This window comes from Solanum pennellii, chromosome 10, assembly GCF_001406875.1.
Source record: "Solanum pennellii chromosome 10, SPENNV200".
Lineage (NCBI taxonomy): Eukaryota > Viridiplantae > Streptophyta > Magnoliopsida > Solanales > Solanaceae > Solanum > Solanum pennellii.
The window spans coordinates 11,741,181-11,768,802 of record NC_028646.1 but is presented as its reverse complement, the minus strand read 5'-3'; the positions used below and the strand labels follow the sequence as shown (position 1 = coordinate 11,768,802).

The 27,622-nt window shown below is 33.8% G+C and overlaps 1 long non-coding RNA gene across 1 annotated transcript; it reads left to right on the top strand.

Annotated features, from left to right (window-relative positions):
- Window positions 1–1,788: 1,788 nt before the first annotated feature.
- On the top strand, window positions 1,789–25,403 carry LOC107001796. Its single transcript, XR_001454452.2, has 3 exons — window positions 1,789–6,430; window positions 15,019–15,060; window positions 25,137–25,403. It is a non-coding gene; the product is annotated as an uncharacterized LOC107001796 (long non-coding RNA).
- The last annotated feature ends 2,219 nt before the right edge of the window (window positions 25,404–27,622 follow it).

Sequence of the window (27,622 nt, the reverse complement as noted above, 5' to 3'; positions counted from 1 at the left end):
CTTTATTTTCATGTTGCACCTCCAACAACAACAAACACTTGGTATTCTGACCCTGGAAGTTACATTTTGGAATTTCCAAATATGGTCCAAAAATTATTTTCTTGAACATTTCAACGCCTTCATCCTTTATGGATAATTTGATTTTATTCACAAAATCAAAATTGAAAGTCGCTCCAAACCTCAATGGATGTGCTGGTATTTTTTTTATAACATAATTCATGCCCTGTTTATATAAAAAAGAAAATATAAAATTGTACTTGTCTAATAACAAAAATTTGCTGTAATGTAGAGAATATAAGGCGCTGGAATTATAGGAATGTATATGATACATCATATTCATATTTAAAAGACATTGGAGTTATCAGCTGTATATGATACATCTTATAAACTGACAAACTATAATATTAGAGATAAACCTTGTGTATCATATTCAGTTTTAAGCGATTGTATATGATATATCATATTCAGATCTATAAGACACTGGAGTTATCATATGTATATGATACATCTTATAATCTGACAAACTATAATATTAGAGATAAACCTTGTGTATCTGATACATCCTACGACTGTACAACACATACTGATTTTACTAATACAAAACACAAATTTATTGACATATGATACACCTTAAAACTGAAGAACACATGATGCTTTTACTAATACATAACACAAATTTACTGAAACACCTTAAAACTGTACAAGACATGATATTTTCACTAATACAAAACTCAAAATTAGCGATACAACTTAGGCATCTGATACATCTTAAAACTGTACAAACATGGTGCTTTCAGTAATACACAGCACAAAAGTATTGATACATCTTATGCATTTGATACACTTTAATACTATACAACACATGATTTTACTAATACAAAACTCAAAATTAGTGATAAACATAATGCATCTGATACACTCTTAATTGTTAAATGACATTTGATTTCATTTTACAAACACATGCAACAATTTATAATTAGAGTTTATCAACAAAACACAAAATTATGAATTTTAAACACATACCTTAGGAAGTGTGGGTCTGGAAACAACATGTGTAACTTTTCTTGGCTTTTTTTTTTATAGATTTCTTCAGTCTTTTTCTTTTGCTCAACTACATTCTTGTTCTTCATCAATAATGGGTCATGCAATCTCTTGGATCTGTTCTCAGCCCACATTTCATCATCAGAATCATACACACGTTTAACATTAGTGTAAGAATCACCATCTCCAGATTTACCCTCTTCCATATTGTCTGTAAGAGCACACGATGAAGAGAAAAAAGGAGACTAAAATTTTTACCTTTTAAAAACATTGAAAATTAAATACTTGATGGAGACTCTTAGAGAAAATCAAATTGATATGGCTGCAAAATCGTACTGAAATTTAAATTGAGAGTAAATTCTGCTCCTAAGACATGGGGTGAGAGAAAATTTTTCGCCTAAAACGTGGGGAAATATTTAATGAAAAAAATTTAATATGATAACTTTTAATGGAGCTATTAATGGGGAAGTGGGCAGCTTGAAAATAACATTTTATTTTTGTAAAGTAAAACTTGTCAATTGCCTGAAAAAAGGGTGGGAAATCTTTATGTATCTTTCATATTATTTTAATTGGGGGAAATAAGGAATTTTTAAAATTTTTATAATAAGTAGGGATAAATGGGTATTAAGATAAGTAATGAAATGTATTTAAGTAATTTTTCCCGAATATTTTTTTTATTTCCCAGACGACCCGGTCCAATTTTGATTCACAAAAAGACCCAGCGTACCCTGATCCTTGCCCCCAGAACTTCAAATCGTGACCCAACAACGTGATCCAAGTTGCAACCCAAGATCCATCAATCGTTAGTGTGTACTCTCTCATCTATATCTTGTTCCGTACTCTAGTCGCCCAGGTGGAGCAATCATGTTGCTCGAGCATCCTTGATCCTCAAATCAACGGCCATCCTTGTTTTTTTGTTGAAAATTGTACAGATTTGGTACAATTATGGAGCTGGCAACCTTATCTTTTAGGGTGGAGATTTTGAATTTCGAATGTGAAAATTCATCTTGTTTCCCCATTTCAAAATCTACCCCAATTTTTCATCTATAAATAGCTTTTTCTTCTTCACTGTCTAAGTTGTATTTGGTTGGAAAAAAAGGTTGCAAGAAATTTGGGAAAAATAATTGGCAATAACTTGTTGGAGAAAAGAGATAGAATATAACAGAGTTATAAGCTTATATAAAAAAAATTGATTTAGATAATCTAGGAAATCTTTTTGGTGAGAACTCTTTAAGTAACTACTCTGAAAGCTTTCATTCAAGATTTTTACGTTGAAGCTCGAGTTCCGGGGAATGTTTGTTCAATATATTCGCCCTAGTTTCATGGTTTCACTCCATTATTTTTAGAATACAAGGTCTTGGAAAGTACTTCTCCAGCTCGTCGTCTCGATTCGCTGCCCGGAAAAAGGTAACATTTTCTCGTTTATAACATTCTTCCCATCTCTTTTTCTATTTTGATATGATTCTTCCGATGTCGAAAAGTCTTGCTATGTGGCTGTCCTATGTATTCTGTTTAAACATCGCTAGTGATGTTTTAGTTTGAACGTCTAAATCAGCTCGATGATTGGCTCTTCTGTGCTATATTGTGTTTTCTTTCAGATTTTTCAAGTATTTGCTGATTACATGCTGTTGCAATCTGCTTTCTTATTCAAGTTTGGTTTCTATTTAGAAGGGATTTAATTCTCATTTTTGCTTAAACCTTTTTAGCCTATTGGTCGCTACTTTATCTCACTCTTCTGGTTTATCTAAAATAAGCTACCATTGTTGTTATGTTGTGGCTGTCTTTTTTTTAAATAATCAACTGAATCTTAACAATCTTCAAGTGTAACCTTACTTTCTCATCTTCAAAGTTACCACAAAATGAGTCTTAATGCTTTGTGTCGTTACAGATTTTTTCAAACAATTCATGTTTTTATTTATATGAGTAGTGGAAGTATATGCTTGATAAAATTTAAAATTTTGTTTGAATATTGTGATGAAATAATTCTTGTTTTTCTCCTGAATATTGCGGCCATGACTTAAGCATTATCTAAAGTGATTTTATCTTTCATGGTAGTTAGAATTCACATAATAATCTGCCCTCTTATTTAGTTTTCTATGTTAATCTCTTCTGGTAAATTTCATGTTAGTTTTGTTAGTTAGTGTTGATAACTTTATCAAGGGCACAGTACATGAATACATTCTCCAGTACTTCCAGTTTGGCTCAAAAATGGATATTGACACATGTGATTATTTTTTCTTTCGATTTTCTTTAAGTTGTACTCTTTTTCTCCATTTTGCTATTTCTATGTTGGTTATTAATTAACATACTATTAATCTTAAGTGACTACAATGTATATCTTATTTATTTTATTTTCTTTATATATTATTTGTTTATTTATTTTCTTCTGTAAAGGTTGTTGTCCAGTATGCTCCTGTATGATTCCCTTTAGTGGGATTGTTCGTTAGTATGCATCTTTTAAAAGATGTGTATTTTCCATTAAGTTAGTTTGTTCTTCTTGCATTTATGTTAGTTGGATTATATATTAACTCCTTTCATTTACTTTGTGGCATGTGAAATCCTCTTGGGTTTGCCATGAACTCTTATCTCCTTCTCTTGCATTTTGGATGAGCCATAAAGGCTTAAATTTCCTTATCGAGACAAGCCCCTTTAATACCGACGAACAGGTTTCAAAAATGAAGAATTCGAAGCAAGTTGAAGAGTTGAAGAAGTTGGGATTAGAAGACCCCAACTCATTTTTTCTGATTTTGTATTTTTGTTTGTAATGGGCCTAAGCCATTGTCGTCTTTTACTTTTCTGTATTTACCTTGTATTATTATTTGCTTGGTCTGAGCAGGTACGAAAGGAAGAAAAATGGGTCAAAAACCCAAAATAGGTGGGTCCAAAAACCGGTCAAGGCGAACATAACCCGGATTTGGGACCAAATCTCTTTCCCCCTCTCTTATTTCTTGTTTCTTATTTAATTTATTCGTTAATTAGTTTTAAGTCAATAAACTTCCAAATCCCCACAAACGCCGTTTTTTTAAACAACTTAAAAGAAAATCAAGTTTAAGTAGTTTTCAAAATAATTTCTTCAAGTTAGGTATTTCACTTAGTTAAAAGTTAGACATTAAATTTTAAACAACTCTAAAAATATTTTTATCGCAATTTTAAGTCTTAGCCAAACTAAATTAGTTGTTGGAAAACCACGTGTTAGCGGAAGTCTTAGGTGCTTTCAAGACCTTTCTAAAACATTAATATGAATCCCCTAACCCTTTAAATTATTTTAAAATCAATTTAATCTGTTTAAGTCTTTTGAAAATAAAGGTTTTCTTAATTTTCTCAAAATTAAGTGCAAAATTAAGTGGCGACTCTAATAAGTCATAAATTCTTACAAAATAAATAAACAAACAAATAAATATTTTTCTGAAATCGAGTAAAACAAATCATATTTCCTAAAACAGTGAAATATATATCCTAAATTCTATGTCTAAACATATGGTGATATTTCACCCAAATTTTAACCCAAATAATATTTGCCAGAAATATATGGAAACCTATGGCCAAACACTAGCTAGATTTTATGAAACCCTTATCTAGGTGGTCTTTCGCTTCTCTTTCAAATCCTTAAGCTCCGCAAGAGTCATTTTGTAAGAAGGAATAGAAATAGGTTGAGTATTCGGAAGAAGATCCATTTCAAAGTCAATTTCCCATTTGGGAGGAACTTCGAGAAGATCTCCCCGAAATACTTCTAGGAATTTATTAACCATATGAACTAACTTAAGAGTTGGTGTTTCGGAGTTTGAATTCCTAACTCGAACGAAATGATAGAAATAAAGATAAGAGATCATCAATCTGGCCTTAAGGTAAGAAATGGATCGACCCGTGGGTGTTGTCCTACTACCCTTCAATTCTAAGATTTGCTCATTTAAAAACATAAAACTAACGATCGTGGTTCAACAATCGACTAAGGTATAATAGGAATGTAACCAAACCATGCCTAGAATAATATAAAAGTCTACCATTTCTAACTCTACAAGGTCTACTAAGGTGACTTTCTATAAAACTATGATGGGGAAATTTCTATATATTCGTCTAGCTATTACTGGGTCACCAACTAGAGTAGAGTCTGAGAAGGTTTCAGAAAGATTTTATGGACTGAAATCGAAGTTTACTACTATATAAGGGGTTATGAAGGAAAAGGTAGCCCCCAGATCTAACAAAGAATAAACATCTAAATGAAAGACTTGCAACGTAATAGTATCCACATCAGGTGAATCTTATTGATCCCGGCAAGCCTGGAGAGCATACAACCTGTTCTGGAGCAGGCCTCCAGCTGTAGGAGATTTAGTACCCTACTTATGTGGGTGAGCTGCTGGTGCTATTGAAGTTGTAGATTGAGCCCTACTATTATTACCTCCTTGTACCTGTTTAGAAGAAGAGAAACCCCTCAATCTTTGACCACTCTGACCACACTTAAAACATCCATCCTTTCCTACAAGCCACTCGCCTGGATGATTCTTACCACACTTTGGACAAGTTTGGTAGTAACTGAAACACTTTCATGAGAATTAGAGCCTGATTCCCTATCTTTATGGTCCTATCGAAAACTTGAGGATGGAACACTAGCTGATGAAGGTGTTAAGGCTGAAGAATTCTACTGAAATTGCGAGCGAATTCTACCACCCGATTTCTATTGTGAGTACTCATAGTTTCCTATCCTAGACTTCGTATTATCCTTAGCCTTCTCCCTAAGCTTATCTCCCTCAACCTACTGAGCATGAGACATGATCTTACTGATGTTCATATAATCCAACAATATATCATTTCGGCACTCTGTTTTTCACCAAGTCGTATACCCCAAATAGGAACTTACTTATTTGCGCCTTGGAATCGACAACCATATGTAGGTGTGGGAGTAAATACCAAAAAATCAAACCGAACCAAAATTTTTTGGTTTTTTCGATGTCAATTCTTCGGTGTTTCAGTTCGGTGTTGGTTTCTTGTTTGAAACTTTGGTTCTTCGATTTGGAGTTTGGTCCAAGGGTCCCAAAACTATGGTGCACCGAAGATCTGAAGTTTCATTTTATAAATTTTATAATTTTTAAATTATATTACATAATTAATAATGCTTATATATTTTTGAATTTGACACAAAATATTTACATTTTAAAAATGAATTTACAACACTAGATAGTAAGTCAGTAACTAAAATTAAAATCACTAAATATAATTGTAAAGTGTAAAACCTAATTCCTAAAGCCCCAAATATTCAAAACTTTCTTCAGCTTTCTCGTCTCAAAGACTTATACTGAGAAGCGCCGACCGCCTTCTCATCTTCTCGTCTTCAATAGTTAATCTTCTCGCCTTAGAAGCTTAGACCATCGTTGTCCACCGACGTCGAAAAATGGTACGTATTTCTTAAACCATTGTTGTCGATTTTTTTGTAGAATTTGTGCAAGATTGTTGTGAAAAAAATTAGATGTTTGGATGAAAGGGTAATTGAGTTTTGGAGAAACTGCAGCACGCAACATTCACAAGTCACAGCAGCGACTGGATCTTTCTTTTCTTACTACTTTGTTTTTTTTTGCATATGGGGAATGAAAATAGAGTTGTTGGTGGTGGTTCAACTAATGACTTGCGTAATAATTAAAATGACTCGCTACTAGGCTGAAATTAATTTCAACTGCATTTGCCACAAATATAATGTCAATACTGGATTTTAGTTGCATTCTGGGATTTCATTGGATATGTTGTTGTTGTAGTCTGGAGACAAGTCTTATCCTAGTGGAAAAGTTATTTACCATGGTCTTTTGGGGATTTGGAGTGGTAAAGGACACATTTTGTGAAGGATGTTGTATATACGATTGTTGGTGCTTAGGTGCAAATGAACAGTAGTGGTATCACAAAATTTTTATCTGCCTTTAGTATCTGCATCTATTGTTGTTTTATTTGAATTAATTTGGTGTAAAGTAGATGAATTGTTTATTATGAAGTGTTCAATCTATATCACAACAGCCTAAGTCGTAATCAATTAGTTTTATGTAAATGTAGTACATATTTGTGTTGTATTTACATTACACTTTGATCCATCTCAAAAACTTTTATTGAATATATTTCTTCATTTAGTCGAATGTTATGTTCTAGGGTTACTTTCATTTGCTAGTGTGAAAGACATAACTAGATTCATTTGCAGTATCCCTTAACTCTCTTGGGAAGAACCTGTCCAAATATTACCTTGCCTCAAATTCAAGAATTCCCGAGCCTTAGCCTTCCTCAACTCTCTTGGGAAGAACCTGTCCAAAAAAGCTCTGATAAAACACTCTTTAGTTATAGGAACAACATTCTCATCCCTATTATATTTCCATTGCATAAACCAAATGTGAGCTACATCCTTGAGCTGGTAGGACGCCAACTCTACCCTATTAGTTGTAGTTACTTCTATCGAGAAAACGGCATAAATAGTACCTTAACTATTGGAGTAGGTCTAAAATTGTACCTCAATAATACACTTGACGAATATAGTCCTTTAACTATTCAAAAACTTTTCAGCTTTTGTCCCTTAACTATACACTTACCGCGTTTAGTCCTTTAAGTATTCAAAACCTTGTCAGGTTTGGTCTTTTTTATTTTTTAATATACATATCTTACTTTTATATTAATGGAGTCCATATCTCGAGAAACTAAATCTTTTTCTGTTGTTTCTCTCGATCCACTTCATTTTCGTATGCGAAGAACCTTAACCTTAACGATTGAAAATAAAATTCACGAGTAGAGAAAATATAAGTCATAATGTTATTCAACAGAGAATAAAATGAAGCACATTTATTGCTACTAATGAATCGAATATGATAAACTTTATTATAAAATGAAAAGAATTATTCTTCGTTAAATTCAAAGTTTGTACTCCTACGACTTCAATGAGCGGAATTTGTTTAATTTTTCAGAAATTTAAATGTATAAAAAAGTATATTTGTAATTTGTTTAATTGTTTTTAAATAGATCAATTTTATTTTTCTATTCATTTTATTTTACAAAAATAATTTGAGTAAATTAAATAAAATTAAATCTAATCAAAATGTTCAAGTGCGACTTCAAGTCATTAACAACAATTATATGCTTAATTTTATCCTCTATTGAAAAAAATTAGGACTTATATCTTGTTTCCTCATTAATTTATTCTAAATCGTAAATGTTATTGTTCTTTTCATGACAGTCGTTTGAAGAAAAAAGGGTGGGGATAGGAAAACAACTTTAAAAATGTGTCAAAAATTTAATTTCATGAATATTTCTGTTAATATAAACCTATGTTATTTGTATTAAAGAAATGGACAAAGACCAAATCTGAGAAACAACTTCGAAAATGGGTTAAGGATTTAATTCATGAATATTTTTGTTAATATAAATCTAAGGTATTTGTGTTGAAGAAATGGACAAAGACAAAATCTGATAAGTTTTTGAATACTTAAAGGAGTAAAATCGGTAATTTTATAGTTAAAGAAACTAAAATTGGTAAGTGTATAGTTAAGGGACCAAAGCTGACAAGTTTTTGAATGGTTAAAGGACTATATATGTTAAGCGTATAGTTAAAAGACCATTTTAGTCCTATTCTTATAGTTAAACGACTATTTATATTTTAGGCATCGTCACCAACTTGCGACCCTAGAAACTCATGTAGGTTCATCCTAATAAAATCACGGACCCTTGCTGCTATTGATCTACCACTAGCATTTGCAGGAACAAGAACGTCCTGATTGTTCTTGTTTACTACAATCTGGGCCAAAATTTGAATGGTGTTCCAAAACTTTGCATCTGAAACCTCATGATATGGTGCTGGAGAAAGTGCGTCAATGTTGCATGCATTAATATTCCTTGGGTAAGATCTACAAAGAGGCGTGATCTGAAATGCATGACGATGGATTAGAAATGAGATCATACCCGCGCAAGATAAGAATATCAAGAAAGTAAAGTTTTTCCTAAAAACACTTTGTAGCCTCCCTCTCATATGTGAGGCGCTCTTCACAGCCATGAAACATACTCTACTTAGTGCGGCTTTCCATACATCCTAGGAGTCTTAAAGCTAGTGCTTTGATACCAAGTTTGTCAATCCCCGATGCTGCCTCCTAGACGTTAACACGAGATCAAGGATCAAGAATAACCCCTAGCTAACCCTGTTGTCATATCATAAGCATGCTAAGATAACTAAAATTAGATAAATATGTGCAGAAGCATAAAACATGACATGAAGAGAAATGACGGGGAATACTCATTATAAGTCTGAATATATAATTAACTATTTTTAATGACAACCGAAAGATCAAACTCAATTAAACCTAAATCTAACTATTTTTGAATATAAGTCTCTAAATGACTAGAGATGCTGGGACATGTACCCAACTAACTCTAGAAAAACTGAAACTGAAAGACTGAAAATACATTTAAACATATCTATCATCCTCGAGGAATAAAGACTCACCACTAGCTAATACTGTTGAACTAGAGATCTGAAACAGATCTATGCGTGATTAGAATGTCGGAAACATGAACCTACATCACAAGAAGATGTAGCTAAGTATGCATTAGTACTTGAATTGTATTGAGCATGCAAGATAGGATAAACTTGAACATTATACATAACTGAACAAAGCAATAAGAGCAATGATATAATCTTAACATGAATGAGATATTGAAATATACAGAATGCTGAACTAATTGAACGTAATAACCGGATACTGAATTCTGAACTATAATTGAGAACCTGGTCAATACACTAGAATCTGATTGTGGGAGCCACTAGTAATCGACATAAAACCATGAGATCTATCCGTGGAGTTCGATTTATCGCCCCATCGAGAGGAGGCATAATGACGTGATCACTAAGTATGTTGCCCATATATGGGACTTATCCTATGGGAGCACGTAGTTTTTGGACTATGAGGGTGACTGACCCTTACTTCTTTTTACTATTTTTTTCCTTTGGTTTCTTTTCTAACAATTGTTCCAAATTTCATACTTAAATAACTTAATTCATGAAAAATATGAAATTCAAAAAATCTTGCCTGACTCATTTTATTTTTAACATTTTGATATTATTTTTCTATTTCGATATTAATAATTTATATTGTTAAAAATAATTAGATAAAATTAATTTTTAATTTTCAAAGATATAATTAATTATAATTTTCTATTTTATGATAAAATTAATTATTTACAAAAGTATAAAGAAAATTTATAATGTTGCCCAGAAAAATTAAGGTATAGATTAGTAAAACTGTTATTCTATTTATAATTTCTTAAGAAATTATAAAAAAAAGTAGATTATCAATATGAAAATATAGAAGGTAGAAATTTAATATGTTCAATTATTTTCTCTCTCAACAATTTCATAATCCAAACACACTTCAATCCACAAATACTCTTCAATAAGTGAATATAACGGAAATAACATCAATGATTTTGACAAACAATTACATAAGTTTTGACACTATTGTCATGAAATTCAAAAAGGAAATACATCCATAAACACCAACATAAATCCATATTATTTCCGTCAATTTATACGTTATCTTTATTCTTAAAATTCAAGGTAGGTGAAATTTAATTAATATTTTGTTTATTAACTTTTATTACACATTTCTTAAGAAATTATAAATATAAATGATTATTTTTAATTGTTTATTCCTTAAACGATTTTTTTTTTTTGTAATTTTACAAACTTTATTCATATTTTTTAAAAGAATTATTGCTAAGATTAGAAAACCTATTATAATTTGATTTTATAAACTAAAAAATAATTTTCAAACCAATATTTATTATAATAGAATAAATTAACAAAAAAAAGAGAAATAATATTAAAATAATAAACAAAATATTGATATAATGATCGTAAAATTTAAATAAAAATTTCAGTACGTAAAAAATGGAAAGCATAAACTAACTAAATCAATGAATAAATTCTTAAAAGATATGATACGAATAATCTTAAAAAAGAAAAACATATAAAAAAAAATATATAACACAATATATTCAACAAGGGGCATAAAAATGACAAAGGACACTTAAAGATGTACCTTTATTAGCTTGGCAAATGGGTCTCATTCATGTCCATTTGTCAATCAAACAAGATCATACAAGTATGACATGGCATTCCTCATACATAATAAAAATTTCCTACTCCTAACTTATTAAGTAAGCAACACATTATGACTAAATTTCTAGGAATAACTCAATATTGACATGCTAACAGAAAATGTAACATTAATATATTGATAATGAAACTTTCTTAATAGGAGCATGGATAACTATTTACACTGACCTAGCAAGTGTAGTTCATGAGCTAAACAAATCTACACAACTAGGATTATGAATTTTATGCAAAGAACTAAGCAAAATATCCCAAACACAGAATACTCTGATTTGAATTTTTCTAACAACTGAATCAACATAAGTCTGAAATTCTAGAAACTCTAGGTCTAAACATGACATAGAGAATCAATAATTCTAGCGACCCAATGGGTTAAAGGAACCCACTAGTGAAATCCCACATACCTGATGTGGAATTTGAGAGAAATATTTTGATTTCAGAGTTGGAACTGGAGGAAACCTTGTTGTCTTCTCGGAGAGGGTTGGTCGACTCTTTCTCCTTCTATGGATTCAACTTGATGAATTTTCGGAGGTTTAGTTGACTAGGGTAATTTCTGATCAAGTTATTAGGTTAAAACTGACTAGAACGACATAATTTAAGGGTCCAACGCATAGAGAAAAGACCAAACGACCCCTGACTTAATGTTTTTGGGGCCAACCGATGGACTGACCGAAGGTCTATCTTGTCAATTGTTGAATGCCTTCAGAGAAGGGTCCTGAGGGTCACTATCCATGGGTCAAAAACCACAGCTCGTGGTCTACCTAAGGGTCCGTAGGTTTGGTTGTGGGACGACCCTTCAACATTTTTGGTTATCTATTGGGAAGGGTTACAGGTTGCCATTCAGGGACCCACCTACGGCCCGTGGGTCTCTCTATGGTCTGTGGGTGGTGCCCGTCGGTGGCACGTACAACTTCTATTTTTTTGCAATCGGTTCTATCTAGGATATGAGGTGCTACATAACTCATCCCTGAAAATTATGGTTGTTTGAAGTTGACCCAAAACTCACAACTCAAACATAACTTGCTAAATTTCAATTTTGGCTATTTCTAATTTAGTTCTTTCTAAATTTAGCTCTTTTTACGGCATAATGTAACAATTACATATTCAATAATACTTGTATAAGACAAACATTTATTTATTGATCTGTAATTTTTCCCTTTCGAATTCATAATTTAATTCATTAGATTTGTAGACACGTGATTTTTTACCGAACTTAAGGTCTAGCACCACTTTTAGTGCGTCAGTATATTTAAATATTTACACTAAATATTTAAAAATTTAATCTTATATTATTAAGTTTAATTTCAAATATTTGAAAACGAAAAAAACTCGAATAACATATATGTAAGTTTTGTTTTCAATTGTTTTAATTTTCTTAAATTTTTATTAGTTCAAAATAATTAGCTAATATTTTCAATATTTTATCATTTATTTAATTTTTTTAGACTATTTATGTCAAGTCCCAAGCCTAAACCCTGGATGTGGCTAGAACCATTGCTGGCCTCAAGCGAACCCTTGGCCTGTGTCAATTCTCATCGGAACTTACTCAACATTATATAAAAAGAAATATGATGTTTAACTCATATGTATCAAATACTTAGCTTAGAACATTTATGAATATCCAAACAGGTCACAACGGCAACTCAAATCTAGAATATTAATAATAAAAATGAAGCAGAGGTCTTAACTACTACTGTTTATCTATGAAGTCTCTTATACTATGAGGGATGTCGAGAAAAGACCCCCAATCATGTTAACAAAGTTGATATAATAAATAAGGAATCCTCTAGAAGCAACGGGGCTCACCAAACAACTTTGGAACTGCAAGTGGTATCGATGAAGCATCTGCTGATGATCCTGATCTCTTGTACGTGCATCATGAAACAATTCATGTAAAATGAAACAGTACATTAAATGTGTGGGCATCTAAAGGGGATATTGAACATAACCTGCAATCTTGAACTGATAAAAAGGAAATCAAACTCACCTCACCTCACCTCAATTCAAGGATACTCAAACTCAGGAATACTCAACTCATTTCAATATAAAAGCAACAATAGAGATGCATTATCACGAAAGCTTTCAAAAGAATAATTGACAACTCAGTGTATTTGAAAATACAATAATAAATTAGTGTGTATGTAAAGATAAAAGAACAACTTAATTGGAAGATTTTCTAACCTACAACCATCATTATGAGCTATGTGATGATACAACCTGTCGCCCATGCTTCAAGAATTGTTCTATACCTAGACGAAGTTAAGAAATCCTCAACTAAGTGGATCCACTAATATATGCTTAAAAGTATGAGCCTTTCTACCCACCTTATCTACATAATTTAAGAGTACTCTGAGTTCTTTGAACTCGTCCCCACACAGTGCTCAATGCTACTCCTAAAATATAACTTCGTTCTTATGTTTAACAACATTTCCTCATACTAAACTTTAAGATCTTTTCTCAAAAGATTTCTCTTAATAGAGATAGTACTCAAAACTTCTTATGAACTTTTTTTGAAATCAGTCTTTCCCTTCATTTTAAATGTAATCACATTTACTCTTGGGAATAATTAGTTCCCATACATCCATTTTGAAAAATGAAACTAAAATCTTGTAACACTTCGAAAATCCAAAGCGTGTTCTAGAGCCAAACATAAGTGTCATAAGGTCTAGACACTGTTTTAAGGCCTATTTTAATATTTATAGGTCATTTAGGAAATCTAGAAAACAAAACGTCCAAGAACGTACATGACGTTCAGAAAACTAGCTCATGGAGGTACTATCGTGCCTTAGCCTATTTGACTTGCTTTTAGGAGTCGGAAATACATGAAAATTGGTGGAAGGGTGGCTAACATGTGTTTAAGTAGATTCATGGTTTAAACTTATGGGTAAGACTCTCCAAGGACCAACCAAGGGTCCTTGAGGATGACCCTTGCAAGTGGAGTCAAACACTACATGGGCAGTGTGCACCCACGAGAGGCTGGCGGGGCGTCGATGCCATCCATCGACCAACACTTAAAAAAATTCGTTGAAGGGGATCTTTTGCACACTCTCTGAACTAATCGATGGATGTGTAGCACGGAAGGGGGGGCTAGTCCGTCGATTGAGCCACGAGGCATCGACGGGGTTCCATCTATGAGTGGCCTGTTTTTGTTGCACACTTTAACTTAGTATAAAACAATTAATTAAGGGTTTTGGTTGTTAGTTAGGGAATAATGGAAGACTAATTAACTTAATTAGACCCCCATATAAAGACCCTAAATTACAACTCTCAAAACAAAACTTTCTTCCCTCTCTCTTCTTTCTCTCTCTGTTGGAAGAAATAATTATGGGATCTAATTCACCTTTGAGACCTCTTTCCTCAAAGGATTCCTTCAAAGTATTTCCATAAGTTTAATTTTCATGTGGGTCTTTCTCAATCTCAAAAATTGTTTTATGAATTGATTTTTTTATGATTTGTTTTGGATATTATGAATAGATTAACATATATTCTAACTTAATTATGGTATATCTTGATGGTTTGGTCTAGTTTGTAATAGTTGACCCTTGACTCTTGACCCTAGGCTTTATTTTGATATGATATAGGTTGTATTTGGTTCAATTAACTTTTTTATTGATTGAATTACTATTAGATAGTATTAATTATACTAATCATGAAAGAATTATGATGATATGTAGTCTTTCATGCTTGTTCTTGAGAAGATGATATAGGTTATAAAGTATATTTTGAATTGACTTAAGTATATTATCTTAATCTATGACCTAGTCTTCAATTGTGATATAGTGATTCTTTTAGTCTTGTTATCATGTTTGTTATTGAGTAATGATGATTTATACTCAAATTGGGTTAAATTGAAGGTTTATGGTAAGACATTGATGATGAACTATGAAGGAGACTTGGTAAGTGTTACGATTCCTATCCTTCACTTTAAAATGTTGTTAATTGTTATTAAGTCATGATTTTGTATTGGATTATTCCTTGTATTAGGATTGATAGGGTGATATGATTTTGAATTGAAATGTCTTGATTATGATTGTGAGGTGTTGGCTAGAGATATAAATGTTATAAGGAGGGTTAATGATTTACCAATATGCCTTATCATGATATGAATATGTTAATGTGCTAACTTCACCTATATAAATTGTAATGAAAGGATTTATACTTATGCAATTCTTATTGAGCTATGATGATGATGATTATACAAAGGTTAGACCCTATGACCTAAACTAATATATGATTGATAATAAAGACTTAAAGACATTTCTAAAATGAACTCTAGCTAAGCACCGAGTGAACTAGAGTCATGAGTGTCCTTTCCCACATCGGTAAGGTAGAATAACTAATCTACTATTGAAATTGGAGATTATAATGCATGTAGCATAAGGAGGGTCCCAACTATATCTCCTAGTTCTTGAACTATGTTGCCCCATAGAAATAATAGCTAGTTGATCCACGTAGTTGCTATGTTTCATGTTTTGGTACTACCTCGGCAGGTATTCCGCCTTCGTTCGGTGCAAGGTTTTATGACACCGGATTCCACATTAGCTGATGTGGTCTATGTCGGTTAGGGCAAGATGTTCCCAAAAGGTCAAATGAAATGAACGGATAGAACTCTAACTATGATAACCTAAGGGTCTAGCTTAGTATAGGTAGGGGTATGAGACTCTACCTAAACATCGCACTAGTTATCCTTGAGGGGAGTCTTAGGAGGATGGTCTTATGAATGATTATGCTTATAATACTATATGACATGTATATGATGAACTTGCACATTGTTGATACTATATGTTGATTAGTTCATTTATGAATATGTGTTTGTTTATATAGTTAAAGCAAGATGATATGTACACCTAAATGTCATGTTATGTGAAGTAGAATATTAATCATGATTCTTGTTGGGTTACTTGATTGATTAAGGTTATGGGGCTTTGCTTGGTCATTGCACTTGTTGACTTGAGCAGGGTTCATGGTCATTTGTCTTGCTTTGGTTATAATAAAATGTACTCTTACTCATGCTTTTTACTAATATGACCTGATGAAACTGTTACTTGACTATTTATGCAATTAAATGATATGCATGTTGACTTGACTAGTTTGATGTTGTTGGTTTTATGATGTACATGCCTATGACTTAATTAATATGCAATAATGGTTGGTATAGTTTTGTTGAATGTGGATGAAAGTTTGAAATGAAAAGTGCATACTTTATGTAATGTCCCTTTTTCTTAGCATGATTTTAAAGTATGTGTGCATATGGTCTCATACTTAGTACAAGTGGTGTACGGACCCCATTTCTTCCTTTTCCCCACATTTTAGGTTTCGGTCATTCAAGTGTTTTGAAAATAGCAAAAAGAAGGCTTGGATCCTTTGATCATCGGAGTAGGGTTGGTCCTTATTTTTCGAGGACGATGCCACTATCTAGATTATGAAGTTGTTTTGAGTTTAAGACTCTTTTGTTTCTTTCCTTTCAATTGAGTACTATACATTTGTTTGATCTATATGTGGTCTTGTTAGATTGATGTATGGGCGAGGCCCAAATTTGTTACACTCTTTGATGATGGTTATGATATGAGATAACTATTATGACTATGTTATTTTCTGTATATATATTTATGTGAAATAAAAGTAGAAGACAAAGTAATCTTCCGATATGAAGGGTCTATGTATACTCTCTCTATATATATACTAAGTGTATGGAGAGGTCTATGTAAACCTCCAAGTAGAAGTAAATAAAAGTTTTATATTTTCCGCTAAATTTGACCTTTGAATGTAATGATTTAAACTAAGTGGCTAGTCTTAGTCCTCAAAGAGGACGATGACGCCGGTTAATTATAGAGGGTAAGCCTGGATCTGGCAAACTTGGTATTAGAGCATGAGTTGGAATTATCTATAATTCAATGTCTCTATATACCACGTCTATGTAAGTTCGTATTAAAAATTGTGAAGCGCGCCACCCTTATGGATAGGAACCTACGTGATGCTTAGGAAACTCTCACTTTCTTGGAAATCTAATATCGTGCCACTAGATTGTACTTATTGTGTACTTTTTCATCTAATTCATTCAGTATGATTATAGGTAATTAGTACTCGAAGGAATGGGACACAAATACTTGAAGAAGAGATTGCCAATGCGGAAACTCCTCACCGTGGTGATCAAGTTTATCCTCTTGAGGAAGGTGAGAATGATGACCAAGCCCCGGTAAATCCTCCTCCTTTGACGGATGAGAACATAAGGGTCACTCTCTTCCAAATGTACCAAAGCCATTACTACCCAAGCACAAGCCACTACCGTCCAAGCCCAAGCCCTGACAACCCAAGTTAATCGGGAAACCAAATGGTACCCTAAGCTCATCAACAAGTTGCAACCATGTCCTCCTGTCTGAGGGATTTCACTGGGATGAATCCTCCTACTTTCTACGGGACCAAGGTTGAAGAATACCCCCAAGAGTTCATCGATGAAGTCTACAAGATACTTTTCTCTATGGGGTTTTCTATTAGTGAGAAGGCCGAGTTATCCACTTATTAACTTTAAGATGTGTCTCAAGCATGGTATGTCCAATGGAGGGATGATAGTCCATTAAGGGGTGGTTCAACGACTTGGGAGATCTTCAAGAAGGCTTTTCTTGATCGGTTCTTTCCTAGGGAGATGAGGAAAGCTAAATTGGTGGAGTACATCAACCTTTGCCAAGGATGTATGAGTGTACATGTATACTCCTTAAAATTCACTAAATTGTAAAAATATGCTACTTATTTGGTTTTGCTCCTAGAGATGAAATGAGCCGCTTTATGACGGGGTGTTAGATGATTTGCAGGAGGAGTTTGATTCGGCTATGCTATAGGAAAAAATGAACATTTCCTTTCTTATGGTGTATGCTAAACATGTGGAAGAGTCAAAGGCTAAGAGGAAAAGTAGAGATGCCAAGAGGACAAGATCTTTTGATGGTGGTTCTTCAAAGAATAGGCTTGAGATACATGACAAGCCTAAATTTAAGAAACGGGTTTCTAATAAAGTAAGTTCTTTCCTAGTTCCATAAGGTAGTGGTATTAGGGTGTCTAACCATAAGCCTAACAAGGCAAAGGGAACTAGTTCACCAACCGAGAAACCAACTTGTGGAACGTGTGGCAAGAAGCACTATGGTGATTGTCTTAAGGGGACGGATAATTGTTTTGGTTGTGGTAAAAGTGGGCATAAGGTTAGGGATTTTCCTATTGTGAGGGGTAAATAGAAGGGTAGTGGTCAAACTCAAGCAAGTGGTTCAAATGAGGCTCCAACGGAGAACCATTTCTATGCTCTCCGCTCTAGGGGTGATCAACACACTTCTCCTGACGTGGTGGCCTGTATGTTGAAAGTCTTCTCTATTGATGTATATGCCTTACTTGATCGAGGTGCTATATTATCATTCGTTACCCCTCTAGTAGCTAAATTTTTTACATTTTGCCTGATATTTTGCATGAACCTTTTATAGTGTCTACTACGGTGGGTGAGTCGGTTGTTGCAAAAAGGGTGCATAGAAATTGTCCAATAATGTTGCCCCATATAGTTTCTTATGTAGAACTAGTTGAACTTGATATTCTTGAATTTGATGTCATCTTGGTTATGGATTGGTTGCATGCTTGTTTTGCCTCTATAGATTGGAAAACAAGAGTACTAAAGTTTAACTTTCCAAATGAGCCCGTTGTAGAGTGAAAGGGAGCGAATTCGATTGCTAGAGGTCGTATCATCTCTTGTCTAAAAGCATGCAAAATGATCTCCAAAGGTTGTCTATACCATATTGTGAGAGTCCAAGATTTAGAATCCGGAATTCCTCCAATAGAGTCAGTCCCCGTAGTGAGTGAATTTCCGAAGGTCTTTCCTTATGATCTTCCCAGTATTCCTCTTGAATGGAAAATTGATTTTGGTATCGACTTATTACAAGATACAAATCCCATTTCAGTTCCTCTTGATTGAATAGCTCCGACCAAATTGAAAGAGTTGAAAGCTCAACTTAAAGATTTACTAGACAAAGGCTTCATTAGACCTAGTATTTCTCTATTGGGTGCTCCGATTTTGTTTGTGAAGAAAAAGGATGGGTCCTTAAGATTGTGGATTGATTATCACCAACTTAATAAAGTCATTATTAAGAATAAATATCCTTTCCCTCGGAATGAATACTTGTTTAATCAACTCCAAGGGGCAAGCTACTTTTCTAAGATTGACTTGAGATTGGGGTATCACCAACTTAGGGTGAGAGGTGAGGTTATACCCAAGACGACATTTAAGACTAGATATGGTCACTATGAGTTCTTAGTAATGTCATTTGGTAACACTAATGCTCCGGTGGCGTTTATGGACCTTATGAATAGGGTGTTTTGAAATTACCTAGATTTCATTTGTCATTTTCTTCGTTGACGACATCTTTGTATATTCGAAAAATGAGGGTGATCATATGAACCATTTGAGAGTAGTGTTACAAGTACTTATAAAATATCTATTATTTTCCATGTATAGCAAATATGAGTTTTTGTTGAGGTCGCTGACATTTCTTGGTCATATCATCTCTAGAGAGGGAGCTGAAGTTGATCCAAGGAAAATGGAGGCGGTGAAAAATTGTCCTAGACCATTGACTCCAACCGACATTGGGAGTTTCTTTGGTTTAGAGGGTTATTATCAGAGCTTCGTGGATGGTTTTGTGTCCAACTTTTACCCAAAAGTGTAAGAAGTTTGAGCGGTCGGACTCATATGAGAGAAGATTCCAAATTTTGAAAGATAGGCTTACTTCTGCTCCAATATTGTCTTTACTGGAGGGTAAAAAGGATTTTGTTGTGTATTGTGACGCATCCCGAGTTGGTTTAGAATGAGTGTTTATGCAACATAGGAAGGTGATTATCTATGCTTCTAGGCAACTTAAGGTGCATGATAGAAACTATCCAACTCACGACCTTGAGTTAGCGACCGTGGTATTTGCCTTGAAAATATGGAGGCACTACTTATATGGTGTCCATGTTGATGTCTATACCGACCATAAGAGTCTCCAATATGTGTTTTACCCAAAAGTAGTTGAATCTCCAACAAATAAGGTGGTTACAACTGTTGAAAGATTACGACATGAGTGTCCTCTATCACCCCGACAAGGCCAATGTGGTTGAGAATGGTCTAAGTCATATGACTATGGGTAGTGTGTCTCACACAAATGAAGCCAAGAAATACCTAGTGAAGGATGTTCACAAGTTAGCTAGGTTGTGTGTGAGGCTGGAAGATTCTCCAAATGGTGATTTCATGGTCCATCATAACTCCGAGTCATCATTGGTAGTTGAGATGAAGTCCGAACAACACCTTGATAAATCATTGATGGATTTAAAGGAATCGGTCCTTGACATACTTAATGAGGCTTTCTCCTTAGGAGCGAATGGTGTTTTGAGGTATCAAGGAAGATTGTGTGTTCCCAAGGTAGTAGAGTTGAGAAACCGAATCCTTGAGGAAGCCCATGGGTCCCGCTACTCCATTCATCTTGGCTCGACAAAAATGTACCATGACCTTAGGGAAGTATATTGCTGGGAAAGTTTGAAGAAGGACATAGCGGAGTTTGTTGGTGAGTGTCCAAATTGCCAACAAGTGAAAGCCAAACATCAAAAGCCGCATGGCTTACTATAAGAAATCCATTCTCCTACTTGGATGTGGGAAGACATCAATATGCCTTTTGTAGTGGGTTTACCTTGAACTTAAAGGCAATATGACTCTATAAGGGTGGTTGTGGATAGGTTGACCAAGTCCGCTCACTTTATTCCCGTCAAGTCTACTTATTCGGCGGAAGATTATGCTAGGATCTTTATAGATGAGATTGTGTATCGTCATGGTATTCAGTTATACATCATATCCGATAGGAGTGCACAATTCACATCTAGGTTTTGTAGGTCATTCCAAGAAGGGATGGGTTCTAAGGTGAAGTTAAGTACCGCTTTTAATCCCCAAACGGATACTCAAGTGGAGCGTAGTATTCAAACCCTTGAGGATATTCTTAGGGCTTGTATTATTTATTTCAAGATAAATTTGGATAATCATTTGTCTTTGGTGTATTTTGCTTATAATAATAGTATTCATTCATCCATCTCCATGGATCTCTATGAAACCTTGTATGGTATGAGGTGTAGGTCTCCTATTGGATGGTTTGAAGTGGGTGATGCTTCGCTTCTTGGTCCAATTTGATTTATAAGACTTTAGACAAATTTCATATCATAAGGAACCGGATGCAAACGGCCTATAGAAAGCAAAATTCTTATGCCAGTCATAGAAGAAGGGATTTGGAGTTTGAAGAAGGTGATAAGTGTATTTTAAAATTTCACCTATGAAAGGGGTGGTTAGATTTGGCAAGAAAGGGAAGTTGAGTCCTTGTTATGTGGGTCCATGTGAAATCTTGCAAAGCATTTGTAAGGTTGCCTATGAATTAAAACTTCCTAGTGAATTAATTTCGGTTCATCTGGTTTTCCATGTTTCCATGCTTTAAAAGTGTATTGGTGATCCCGAGTCTACTATTCCTAATGAGGGTCTTTGTGTTAAGGATAACCTCTCTTATGAGGAATTTATGGTTCAAATTCTTGATAGGCAAGTCAAGAAGTTAAGGAATAAAGAGGTGGCTTCCGTAAAGGTGTTATGGAAGAATCACCTACTTGAGGGTGCAACATGGGAGGCCGAAGCCGACATGAAGTCCTGTTACCTTCATCTATTTTATAACTAAGGTTTGTAGTTCTTACTAATAATGAAAATGATGACTAAAATTGAAGTTGCTTTAATTTTTGGTGAAGTTTTGCAAAAAAGTGCATTTTTGAATAGCTTTACACTAAAGTTGTGCATTTGAACTTGAAATTTTGCTCTTATGCTTATTTGAGTTATCTTGTGCATTTTGATGTGGTGAGTCTTTATGAAATGATATGTAGCATGTTGGTAAGTTTAAATTTTGCATAATTGACTCATGTAAAGAGAGTTGAGATCATGTTGTTGTTGTGAGAAGGAAATTCCTCATAATGTGATAATGATCCTTTTGTGTGGTAATTGATGTTTTGAATTGCCTTATGTAAGTGATAAGGTTGATGATTTTATGTATTATTGTTGGTTTGCCTTCGAGTCTTGAGTCTATTCCTTCCTTGGAAAGACTTTTTTCGTGTCATTCGGGGACGAATGTTCCTAAGGGAGGATAATGTAGCACTTAAAAAATCCAAGGCGTGTTCTAGATCCTTACATAAGCGTCATAAGGTCTAGACACTGTTTTAATGCCTATTTTAATGTTTAGAGGTCATTTAGGAAGTCTAGAAACCAAAACGTCCAAGAACCTCCATGACGTTCGAAAAACAAGCTCATGGAGGTACTAGCTTGTCTTACCCTATTTGGCTAGATTTTAGTAGTTGAAAATCCATGAAAATTGGTGGAAGGGTGAATAACATGTGTTTAAGTCGATTTATTGTTGAAACATTCAGGTACGACACCCCAAGACCAACCAAGGGCCCTTGAGGAGGACCCTTGCAAGTAGAGTCAAACAATGCATGGGCAGTGTGCACCCACGAGAGGCAAATGACAGGGCGTGTATTGATCAACGGGGAGTCGATGACATACGTCGACCAAAACATAGCCAATTCATTGAAGGGTCTCCTCTGCACACACTCTGAACTCATCGACGGATGTGTAGCACGGAAGGGGGGGCTGGTCCGTCGATTGAGCCACGAGGTGTCGACGGGGTTCCGGCTGTTAGTTGCATGTTTTTGCTGCACGTTTTAACTTAGTTTAAAAAATTTAATAAACGTTTTTTTTGGTTAGTTAGGGATTAAATGAAGACTAATTAACTTAATTAAACCTCCATATAAAGACGTCAACCCCATTAGTCTAATTACAACTCTAAAAACAAAGCTCTCTACCTTCTCTCCTCTTTCTCTCTCTATTGGAAGACACCATTGAAGACAAGCTAGGGGAGGTATTTGGGGGATGTAAAGGGACTATTTCACCATAAATTCTTCATCAAACATTGAGGTATGAGATCTAATTCACCTTTGAGACCTCTTTCCTAAAATGGGTTCCTTCAAAGTATTTTTCAAAAGTTGAGTTTTCATGTAGGTCTTTTTCAGTCTCGAAAATCATTTTATGAATTGATTTTATTATGATTTATTATGTATGTTATTAATATATTAACATGTATTCTAACTTTATTATGGTATATCTTGATGGTTTGGTCTAGTTTGTAGAAGATGACCCCTGACCTTTAACCCTAAGTTTGATTTTTATATGAATTATGTTGTATTTAGTTAAATTAACTTGGTTATTGATTGAATTACTAATAGATGGTGTTAATTATACTAATAATGAAATAATTATGATGAGTAGTAGTTTTTCATACTAGTTCTTAAGAAGATGATCTAGGTTATAAAGTATGTTGTGAATTGAACTAAGTATATTGTCTTAAGCTCTGACCTAGTATTGAATTTTTATGTAGTGATTCTTTTAGTCTTGTTATCATTTTGTTTATTGAGTTATGATGCTTTATACCCAAATTGGGTTGAATTGAGGGTTTATGGTATGACCTTGATGATGAACTATGAAGGAGACTTGGTAAGTCTTACAATTCCTATCCTTTACTTCAAAATGTGGTTAATTGTGATTAAGTCATGATGTTGTATTGGAGTATGCCTTGTATTAGGATTGATAGGGTGGTATGATGTTGAATTCAAATGTCTTGATTATTATTGTGAGGTTTTGGCTTAAGATGTAAATGTTGTACGGAGGGTGAATGATTTACCAATGTGTCTTATCATAATATGAAGATGTTAATGTGCTAAACTCACCAATATGAATTGTAATGAAAGTATTTATACTCATGTAATTCTTATTAAACTATGATGATGATGATTGTACAAGGGTTATACCCTATGACCTAAACTAAGCTATGATTGATAATAAAGGCTTAAAGATATGTAAAAAATGGACTCTAGTTTATCACCGAGTGAAATAAAGTGAGGAGTGTCCCTTCCCACATAGGTAAGGCACGATCACTAATTTACTTTTGAGATTGGAGACTATAATGCATGTAGCATAAAAAGGGTCCCAACTATATCTCCAAGTTCTTGAACTATATTGCCCACATAGGAATACTATCCAGAGAATCCACGTAGTTGCTATGTTTCATGTTTTTGTACTACCTTGGGAAGTAGTCCGCCTTCCTTCGGTGTAGGGTTTTATGACACCAGATTCTGTATTAGCTTATATGGTCTATGTCGGTTAGGGCAAGATTTTCCCAAAAGGTAAAATGAACTGAAGGATAGAACTTTTACTATGATAACCTAATGGGTCTAGCGTAGTCTAGGTAGGGGTATGAGAACACTATTTAGCCTTGAGGGGAGTTTTAGGAGGATGTTTTTATGTATGATTATGCTTATAATACTATAAGACATGTATATGATTAACTTGCACAATGTTGATACTATATGTTTATTAGTTCACTTATGAATATGTGTTGGTTTATATTGTTAAAGTAAGATGATATGTACACCTAAATGCCATGCTATGTGAAGTAGGATGTTAGTCACTATTCTTGTTGGGTTACTTGATTGAGTAAGGTTATGGGGCTCTGCTTGGTCATTGCACTTGTTGACTTGATAGGTGTTCATGGGAATTTGTCTTTCTTTGATTATAATGAAATGTACTCTTACTCATGCTTATTGTTAATATGACTTGATGATAGAGTTACTTTACTATGTATGCAATTAAATGATATGCATGTTGACTTGACTAGTTTGATGTTGTTGGTTTTATGATGTACATGCCTATGACTTAATGAATAGGCAATAATGGTCGGTATGGTTTTGTTGAATGTGCATGAAGGATTTAAATGAAAAGTCCATACTTTATGAAATGTTCCATTTTCTTAGCATGATTTCAAAGTATGTGTGCATATAGTCTCCTACTTAGTACAAGTGGTGTACTAACCCCAATTTTTCCTTTTCCCCAACATTTTAGGTTTCGGTCGTTGATGTTTTTTGAAGAAGTCTTGGATCCTTTGATCATCCAAGAAGGGTAGGTCCGCCTTTTCCGAGGACGTTGCCACTATCTAGATTGTGGAGTTGTTATGAGTTTAAGACTCTTTCTTTTAATTCCTTTCAATTAAGTACTATACATTAGTATCACCTATATGTGGTCTTGTTGGATCGATGTATGGGCACGACCAAAATTTGATACACTCTTAGTAGATGGTTTTTAGATGAGATGACTATTATGACTTTGTTATTTTCTCTCTTTCTCTCTCTCTCTCTCTATATATATATATATATTTATATATATATATTTATATATATATATAAGAAATAAAAGTAGAAGACTAAGTAATCTTCCTATACGAAGGATCTATGTGTACTTGATATATATATACCATGTGTATGTAGAGGTATATGTAAACTAAGAGGCTAGTATTAGTCCTTAAAGAGGACGACGACGCCGGTTACGTTTAGGGGGTAAACCTAGATGTGACAACTCTCCTCATCCTTAAAATCAAGTTTCAAGTCTTAAAAACAAGTTTTAAAATATTATAAAAGACTTCTTGAAATGACTCTAAAGAACTCTAAAGACTTTTACTCTTAACTCTATCTTCAACTTTAATTATGAATTCGAGGGTTATGATTCATGTTGTGAATGATCTATCGATATTTAGATGTAGTTTAGAGTATCTATTATTAGAAAGGATTAAAGGTACATGTTAAAGGAACTAAAACGGAGGAAACGATTCAAAATAGGACGGAGCAGACAACCCTGGCGCACTGAATGGCGCCACACACTAGCCCCTTCTCAGAGAACTCGAAGAATTTTCTTTACTCGTTTTTTACCCTAATTCACCTAGAATCGAACATTTTCTTCCCAACCCTCTTAGATTCATTGGCTCAATTTATTTATATGAAAATATAATCGAAAGGCCTAAAAATAGATCTTTAACAAGGTCCTTGACTCAAGAACTTAACCAAACAATCATAATTTCAAGAACAAAAGCAACACTACAACGACACTCATCAAGAATTCATCAAGAACTCAACATTCTAAGTCTTATGGATGAAGTTCAAATATGTAAATCATGGTTTGCGTGTGGAGGAACGATACCAACACTATGATACATACCTTAATATGGGGCATTCCTCGACAAATCTCACAGATCTTGACAAACATTTTGTGCCTTTTCTCTTTTCTCCTCTTGAACACTTCTCAAAATCCTAAGCATAATTTAGGATTGTCAAACTGACCCAAGTCAGATTTTACCAAATATATTACTAAAATACATTTTAAGCTGATGGAATAAGGAAAAGATCAAAATACCATTCATTAATTCAGGTAACTTTCCTTAATTAGACCAGCTGACTTCAAACGGGCATATCTCCCTTATCCAAACAAAAATTTTAGCAAACTTGGTGGATTTGAAATAAAGATTCAAATACCATTCGTTTGATATTTTATAGGCCACCTAAATCATCCAGTAATGAAAGGTATGGTTGTTTAAAGGTGACCCAAAAATCACAACTTAAGCTTAACTTGAACAAATCCCAGCTTTTATCTTTCCAATTTAGTTCTTTCTAAATTAGCTCTTTGTAAGGTGGGATGTTACAATTTAGCCTAACTAATACAAATCCCCCCCTCCATACACATTCCCACTCCCTTAAAACTCTCACGCACACCACATTCCACTCCTCTCTACAACCATCAACCACTCACAACACATTCTATACGACATAAAGGGGAGAAGGAAAAAATATAACACCAAATAGAAAAAAACACATCCTATCCTAATCACATAAAAAATGTATAGGAAGAAGGAAAAAAAATTAACAACATATTCATATCCAAAGGCACTCACCTACACATCCAACTACACGTTCTACACCCCTATCTACATTACAAAATGAGCAACACAAACAACTTGAAAAAAAGTAAATGTTAAGTTTGAGGGTTTTTTTTCGTGGTTCCAAATTATGATCTTATTCTCTTTTGAATTACTTTTCACTATAGGTAACATTTAATTCAGTTAATAATGTGGTTAGACATCTTTTTTGAAACACTTAAAATAAATTTAAGGATGCGTGATGTACTTTTGCCAAATTGTATTAGTTATTAACTTTATTTAATTTTAAATTAGAGGTGTAAATAAAGATTATTAGGTGTGATGAACTCCACTGAACAAGACAAATATGCCTCTAATCTGATGTATGTCTAGATCGAGAATGTGGTTACTCATCTAGGTTGAAACCAAATAAAAGTTCAATAATAAAAAATGCAAACAAATTATTCCATGCAATAAAATATCTAAGAATAATTTAAATAAAGTATAAGTAGATGAAGCGATTGTGGCAGAACCATGAGACGGAGGGATGCCTAATACTTTCTCCTTGGTCAATAGAATATCTTATTTGAATTTCTAGGTCACAGACCAAAAGAAAAAATCATTCTCTTTTGAATAGAGATTGAAA